At 28.1% G+C, this 6238-nt stretch overlaps 1 long non-coding RNA gene across 1 annotated transcript; it reads left to right on the plus strand.

The window, feature by feature from the left end:
- Positions 1–902: 902 nt before the first annotated feature.
- Positions 903–5252, plus strand: LOC117169641. The gene is made up of 3 exons (XR_004466693.1): positions 903–1024; positions 1311–1396; positions 5220–5252. It is a non-coding gene; the product is annotated as an uncharacterized LOC117169641 (long non-coding RNA).
- The last annotated feature ends 986 nt before the right edge of the window (positions 5253–6238 follow it).

Here is a 6238-nt window from a genome sequence, read left to right on the forward strand (position 1 = left end):
CCAAAATTACCAAATAACCTTTAAATTATTAAAATATAAATAAATATACATTTAAATATTTTTCGAATTTATAAGTTATAGAAAAATTTAATAATGAAAAATAGCTTAAATAAATGCTTTCGTTAAATTTTACCAAGTCGATTGAGAGGAACAGGATATGCACTTTTTTCTGTTCCCGATGGGGGATTTTTAGACGGAGGAAAAATCGCGTATTCACAGGAATACAAATTCTTAATTTTTCTGAATTCAAAGCTTATTACCCGGTAGGTTGCTGAAAATGAAATTCCATAACTTTTGTAGTAAATTTACTAAATTTTTATTTACCTTCAGAGGCGGTTTCTGAAAATGACGTATTTTTTATTTTTTTCCTGAAATTCCTAAATGGTAACATAAATGTAAGTTATCGTGACGTAAAGAAATGCGCAGTTGCATGCGCACTCCTCGCTTCTCGAGCGCGTGCGGCTAGCAGACGAAGCATGGAGGTTCAGTATTGGTGGTAACTGGCGTTTTCGAAAGATTTTATTATGATTTGTTACGTCAGGGGGGTATTTGATTCTTGAACATCATTTTTTGGAACATCACACGCTGAAAAAACCTGGCGAGTAAAAACAAACCTGGCTAAAGTTTTGCGGTAACCCTAGTATAATAGTCTTGTTAGTGATCTGCTTGCCTTGTATTTCTATTTTTTAGCGCCTTTCTCCACAATATTACATTTTTAGTTATACATTTTATTATTTGTTTGAAAATTAATCAATTTTGTTGAAAAGACATCCTTTCTGGTTGAAAATTGAATTTTTGTGTTGAAAATTCAACTATTTCCAACAATTTGAAATAGTAAGAAAGTCTTATTTTATTCTTTAATTAAAAAAAGTAAATCCATGAAAATCAACTAATTCTGTGTTCTTAGATAGAAGAAATGATTGTACCACAAAATGAAAAAACGGTGCTCTATATCGTGTTTCAATCAGAAAAGATTATGAAGAAACTTGCTAAAAATCCTGAAAAAACTATCAAGGGAAAGAAGGTAACATTAATTCATTGTAATTTTTATAATTCTAGTGGTTTAAATTGTGTCATTTGTAAATTAAATTATATTTATGATAATTGTATTTCTCTTAAAAGAATGATCTCTAAGTAAATTGGGTACTGAACTTGTTTATTCTAAATTACTCGGTGCTAACTGTACTGAACGACAAAAATAGCTCACTTACTTTTTTAAACAATATTTTTGTTAATCTCTCATTTTTTTATGAAAACTCTGGAAACAAGAAAAAATATAATATAATGCTACGTAATAACTTCTTTTACAGGTTGTTATTTCAAAATCAACATTACATATCAGACACCATGCCAAAACCTCCAGGACAGATTGTTGTTGACGAATTTAAATTGACAGGTATGAGTGTTGAATCGTTTATAAAAAAATATGGAAAAAATTTCAATAATGTTTACATTTGTGGCGAAAAGAACAAAAAATATTCTAAATCATACAAGGATTGTTAAATATCAAATTTACGGAAAAAAATAATAAAGGACACAATTGGAAATTAAATCCCGCTGTTAGTTTCTCATAAAAGAATATAAAAGTACGGCCTTGACGTCAAACTCTATTCGTGATTTTAGTGGCATTGACCCCCCGAAACATGGCAAATCTACATGAAGTCGAAGTGCTCGGCATTTTTAGAATCCTGCAAAAAAATGTGACATAAATAACCACAAGGTATTGGTGAATATGTAGAAAGCCTCCGTCCATTTCTTACTTTAGAAATTTTTTAAATACTATTCATTTTAAAGATGATTTAAGAGAAAAATCAAATATATTTTTGAATACAAGTTTTGAGCTCTTGTCAATAGATGTTTTAATCGACAGAGAGCGATTAAAACTCAGAATTATCGAAAATTACATTATCCGTAAAACATTTATAATATATGTAATTATTGAGAAAAATGAAATTATTATTTAAAGTCTGATAGATTTGATCAGAATTTACTGTAAGTTTTGGAAATTGTTTATCATTTTTATTTTTGGCACTGGATGCAAAATAATTCTATATCTCCTTATCACATTTTTACATCCGACTCCTTAATTTTTAGCAGCACCAAGTTAAAAGTATTTAAATGTACTTTTAAATTCAAATCTTTCATAAATACTTTTAACTTTGATTTCATTTTATTTTAGGCCTAATCCATTTCAAATCAGGCAGGCCCTACTTGAGATCGCAGAATCTCTCGGGGCCGAAATATGTTGTTTTTTAGAGGAAATTATGGAATACGTATTTTTCCGATTTGAAAAAAAATCTGTCTTAAAATCCGCCAGTAAATTGGAAAAGGGTTTAAAATTAACAAAATAACAGCTGTTTTTTTGAAAATAAAAATAAAAATTGATTTTTTCACAAAAAAAAACCACCTTTAAATTGTTTACAATTTTTTTCAGTTGGTACTTTGATACTGAAGATATCTTGTAAGTTTGATACTTGCTAAATAACTTTTGTAGCCAGGAGAATTATTTTTTATCATAATCGAACTTTCTACTTTTTTTAAAAACAATGACAGATAAGAAAAAGTGATAAGCTTAAAGTTTTCACGTCTACAAAAGTTCTATGAAAAATATATCTTGTCCTTTTGCGATTCTTTTATACTTTACGAGAAAAATTACATTTTTTTTTCAGAGAAAAAAATTCTCCTGGTCTCAAAAACGGTTTAACCCGCAAGATGCTGATAATACGCCTTTCTTGTATTATTATAAACTTTTTAAAAATATTTGGAAGAATAAAGGTGGGATTTTCTAGAAAATATTTTTTTTCATGTTTTCAAAATTTGAAGAAAATACTAAAAATTATTTTCTTGAAAAAATCAACTTTTTATTCTTTTAAATATTTTTTTAAATTTCTACTAATACCAGAAAGACATCTTATCAGCATCATGTGGGCTAAAATATTTTTGATCCTATTTGTACCATAATTTCGCTATCAATATTCGAGGAAATGGATGTAGAAGGTAACATTCTTAAAATGAATTTCGATTCAAAATTGTTTAATTTCAAACACTTACAATTTCAAATAATTTAGTTTTGAATACTTCAAGCCTCAAATTAACAAAACATTAATGCCCATTTTGAAGTGAAACCGTTTTAAACAATTTTAATTTGAAATTGTCTTTTGATATTTGAATTAAAATGTTTTTAAAATTGGAAACGATTTAAATGTATACCAAACAAATTTGTTTAGTTCCATTTTTTAAATTCGAAATTCGAAATTATTCAAGTCCAAAAACTTTTCCTTAGAAATTTAAATATTTAAGAACCAAAAGTGTGCAAGGTTTGGGTGCCTGGATATTATTTTATTTTTTCAATTTAGGCTACTAACTGAAAATAGAGTACTATAGGGACAAATCTTGAAACAGGGGGCTTTAGGGTCAACGACTGTTTATATGGGGTACAATCATGAGGGTAGTGGGTACAATGAACTATATAGGTACGGGTATGTGAGGCCCGCGGTTACACTTTTAATAATTCTCTGGTTATTAGCTATTTCAAATTCGACAATACCGCTCACTTTTTATATTGTTTGTATTGAATGATATTTTACCTATTCCAGTAGTTCAAATCATTCAAAATTTCAAGAAAACTCTAGTTCATGGTGTCAGAATGGTTTGGTAATTCGATATAACATTCTATTATATATCCAGTATTTTACAGTTTAACAGAATATTTTTTCAAAAAGCCTAAAATTCAATAAAAAAAATTAATATTTTCAGGAAACCCCTACCTTTCCTATATTTTTATTACAGTTTCTGCTTATATAAGGCACGCATGCCGCAACAAATATCAGGTAAAATTCAAATTTGTCACTTATGGGGTTTCCTTCAGGGACCCAGTTCTCCTCAAAATTGATGATTGATTTCTATTCTCTAAAACAATTTTGAACCAAATAGTTGAATTTTCAAATGAAAAAGAAGAATTTTTAACCAAAAGTTAGATAATTGGATTTAGAGTGAAAAGATTATTTTTTTTACAAAAGTATTACTTTTTAATAGTTAAATTTTAACCAAAGAAATTAATTTTCAACTAAATAAATGCATTTTCAGCAAATTAGTTCAATGTTTAACCAAAGCAAATAATTTTCAACTACAATGAGAAATCTTCAACTAAAAAAATGAATTTTCAAAAAACAAGATTAATTTTCTGCCAAAAAGATGATTTTTCAACAAAATAAATTGAATAAAAAATAAAAATTATGAATTTTTAAACAACCGCAGTAGTTTAATTTTCCGCTCAAAAAATTAATGTTCAGAAAAAAAAAGAATTTCAACAGAATAGTTAACTTTTTAACCAATGAGATAAATGTTCAACTCCAATGATAAATCTTCAATATAAGAAATAATTTTCAACCAAATAGTTGAATTTCTATACAAAAAAGGAATTTTTAACGAAAAGTGGAATGGTTATATTTTCAGTCAAGAAAAAAATGATTTTTTAAAAACATAGTTACGTTTTTAACAGTTGAATTCACTTGAAGGCGAATTTTCAGCAAAATAATTTACAATTCTCGATAAAAAAAGTTTAGTTTGCAACCACGCAGTTGCATTTTTATCCATAAAAACGAATACTCTAATAAACAGTTAACCTTTCAAACCAAAAATACGAATTTTCAACCAAAAAGTTAATATTCGATCAAATAGTTGAATTGCCAACCAAAAAGATTGACTTTTTTGTTTTTAACAAAATATTTAATAAAATTATGTTTATTCCCTAAGTTTATAAATTATACAAATAACTTTTTTAAGATAAAAAGTTTTATTTAAATAATTCATTACAATATGTAGAATATGTTAATTATTTTAAATAGTTTTCAGAACTTTTAATTTTTCTAGGCTATTCGATGATTTCCTTTCTTTTTAAATATTACATTGAACAGTCACAATGAGACTGTGCCCTCAGAAATATTTTTAACAATTTAGGTACGTGATATAAAAATCGGTAATGAAAAATCAGGACATCTGATTAACCAAAATATAAATAAGAACCACCGTATTGTAACGCATGCAAAATTGTGGAGGTTATCGTGTTTTCTAGGGTGACCAGGTGGCTTGATCGGAAAATCGTTATTCCACTTCTCACACCCTTGCTACAAAATACCAATTTCGAAATTTCCTAAGTTTCCCTAACTTTTCCCTGAACAATTATTTGTTTTCCTTGACAGCCATTATTTTTTTTCCAGGTTAAATTTTCAACCAAAGATATTAATTTTCAACCAAAAAAATAAACTTTCAACTAAGGATCGTCAACAACAACAAAAAAAGAATTTTCAACGAAAAAGATTATTTTTCTACCAAAAAAGGCGAATTTCCGAATAAAGAAGACAAATTATCATCACAAAATAGGACAGTTATATTTGCAATCAAAAAAATAATAATTCGTAACCGTAAAAACGAATTTTTGACAAAACAGTTAAATTTTGAACCAAAGAGATAAATTTTGTAACTATAATAATAAATCTTCAATAAAAAACTGACTACCAATTATAATGATGAATCTTTAATTTTTAAAAATTACTTTTGAACCAAGTGGAACAAAAAAATATGAATTTTTAATGAAGTAGTTCCACTTCCAACTAAGTTTTCAACGAAAAATATAACAGCTGATATTTTAACCAAAACACATTTTAGTTGAAGACATGCAAACTTAAATTCAACCAAAGAATTAAAAAAAATTGATGAAAATCCTGGGCCAAAAAGGATTTGTTTTTAATCAAGCAGTTGCATTTTTAACAAACAAAAAATTTTGCTCAAAACGCTCCGGAAAAATTCAGGCGCATTCCTCGGCTGATTCCAAGAACTATTTATTCTTGACAAATTTTCCGAAAAGCGCATAGTTTTTCAATAAAAAATTTCCAACGACTCCGTAACCTTTATTGCACTCTGACATCAAACCACACCTTCACCGCATTGTCATCCTGGGAATTTTCGAGTACACCCAGCAAAAAAAAATGCCAAAGCGTAAAGCCTCAAAAATTGCAACAAACTCCGAATCGGAATGGCATTCCGATTAAAATGATGAACGTATCATCATACCTAATCCAGATTACTCTGGCTCTGATGGAGATGATTCGTCAGATGACGAGAATTCGGGATCGGAATTTCCCAGACCGAATGTATCATATAGATCTGTTTTCAAAAACTACACAGCATCTCAAAAACAATTGGAATTTGTCGCCAGAGGACTACTAGATTTTGCATT

Source organism: Belonocnema kinseyi, chromosome 3 (genome assembly GCF_010883055.1).
Source record: "Belonocnema kinseyi isolate 2016_QV_RU_SX_M_011 chromosome 3, B_treatae_v1, whole genome shotgun sequence".
Classification (NCBI taxonomy): Eukaryota; Metazoa; Arthropoda; class Insecta; order Hymenoptera; family Cynipidae; genus Belonocnema; species Belonocnema kinseyi.